The following is a 2,225-nucleotide window of genomic DNA, read 5'->3' on the forward strand; positions in this document are numbered from 1 at the left end:
AAAATTGAGACTAGATTAATGTTTGTCAAGTAGCAGTATTCACTGGAATGATTAAAGTATATGTAAATACAATCAATAACATCTCATGTATGATTTAACATATGTAATTTGAAAAACATTTTTGATATATAAAAAAAATGCTACATTAAAAGGTATATCTTGAAATTAAAGTCCTTATTTCAGCACCTCTTGTAATGACAGAAAAAAAAATGGACAAAGCAATTTGAACTTGTAAAGAAAGTATTTGCTTGTTTGAAATACATACATAAGAGGAGGCGCATGCGCGCAGGGATCTAAGATGGCCGCGTTTTAGATCACCTCCGCTCCACCCGGGCATATGCCCCCTGCTACCGTCCTTTCAGCGGCACCCGTTGACCTCCCCTGTCTAACCGGACCAAGACATAGATCTCCTGCAGTCGGAGAAGACTCAGCAAACCCGCAAATCAGAGCGCACTGTGGAGACCGCGAAGAGGCCTTCCAAAATGGCGCCCGCTTCGCTCCTTACCTCGGACGAGGACAGTTGGCACTCGCTGGCTGATGATCCGATGTCGCATGCGGACTCTTGGCCCCACACCCCGCTTGATCTCCGCTCACAGGATCCAGAGGGTGACCCTCAGTTCCTCACCCACTTCCGAGACATAGTCCGGGAGGAAATCTCGGCGGCCTCCCGCAAGCTCTCGTCTGACCTACTCCACGAGATTCGGGACGTAGGCCGCAGGACCACTGCCATCGAGCATCGCATAGACGACGCCACCCTGGTCCTGGATGACCACGAACGGGAGCTGGCAGCTCTTAGGGATGAACTGGAGCAGCTCAAAGATAAACAGGAGGACTCTGAAAACAGGGCCCGTCGGAGCAATGTACATGTCCGGGGCCTACCGGAGACAGTTACTGACCTGCATGGCTCCATGATGGCCTTCTTCCAGGAACTGGTACCGGACCTCCCCTTGGACCGTATGGAGCTAGATCGTGTCCACCGAGCACTAGCTAGACCGCGCTCCGCGGTCTAGTCCTCAAATTCCACTATTTCCGTACCAAGGAAAGGGTCCTTCAGGCGGCCCGTGACAAGGCCCCCCTCACCTTCCAGGGCTACGACCTGCAGTTCTACTCAGATTTAGCCCCCGCCACATTGGCAAAACGACGTGCCTTGACGCCCTCGGACCTCCGTTCCCTATTCCAGGACCTGGGCTTTGCGATCCCGCCGGAAGAACCCCCACATCGCCCTACTCTTCCTCTTCAGACCCCACTGCCACTAACGCAGCGCTCCCTTTTGCCCTCCGGGCTGCAACGTCCCCCCACGACACCCTCCAGGATCCCCCGGCATCTGAAAGCCGACGCTTTCCAACCTGAAGGTGATGGCTGACTTGCGCCCCCCCTCGCTCGCTGCTATTCCACAGAGACTTAGTCTCAACAGGCTACACATTGTTCCATACCTAGATCGGGTTGGTATGGTTCGCCCTGCATTACTGGGGGAATTGTTGTTTGTGCCTAACCGACAGGTTCTTTATTTTCAGGTTCCCCAATGAACTTTTGGGATTTTTTGTGTTTATTCATGTGTGATGGGTCCCGGGAGCCCACAATGGGTTACTTGCCTCTTGTACTCCATTACCTTCCTACCGACACCCGTCCCTCGGTTTGCTCCCTAATATGGACATGACCCTCCTACTGTTGGGTTCCTTATTTATGCATACTGTGTTAAGTATATATATATTTTTTTCTCCTTCAAGGTTCGCCCCACGCTCAATACGTCACTATTTGTGTAATGGATCCCGGGAGCTTATGTCCTGACAGTGCCTATTTAGCACCTTCCTGTCTCCCCTCCCGGTATCCATTCCACGGGGCGCTCTCAGATGTTGATGTTTGCTTTATAGTTCCCATCGTTCCCGACACTGGCTCGTCACCTCGGTCTACCTGCCTCTTTTGAGCCCTGGGTGTGCCGGGGTGATGAACACTATCTTCCCCCCCAATCGTATTTTCTGTAAGCTGCCCATTTAGCTCCTGATTAGGGAATTCCCTGCCCGGGTGGTTCCCTGTGTCTCCTTCCTGGTTCTCCGTTTCCGGTAGCCTCCGGCCTTGAACCCATGTAGAGTGTACTGGCTGGAACACTAACCCGCTCTTTCCCTTCCACTTCCGTCTCCCCTTCGCCTCTCTCCCACCTCCCTCCCCCACCTTCTCCTCCTTCCCATCCTCTTTCCTGATCCCTTTCCCCCTCATGTGTCTTGTTG

At 52.4% G+C, this 2,225-nt stretch overlaps 1 protein-coding gene across 1 annotated transcript in view; it reads right to left on the reverse strand.

The window, feature by feature from the left end:
• Positions 1 to 2,225, reverse strand: part of TERT (telomerase reverse transcriptase) — a 127,147-nt gene that overhangs the window by 55,326 nt on the left and 69,596 nt on the right. The window lies entirely within an intron of this gene.

The sequence above is a fragment of the Nanorana parkeri genome, unplaced genomic scaffold (assembly GCF_000935625.1).
Source record: "Nanorana parkeri isolate BGI_ZX_2015 unplaced genomic scaffold, ASM93562v1 scaffold1309, whole genome shotgun sequence".
NCBI classification, from domain to species: Eukaryota; Metazoa; Chordata; class Amphibia; order Anura; family Dicroglossidae; genus Nanorana; species Nanorana parkeri.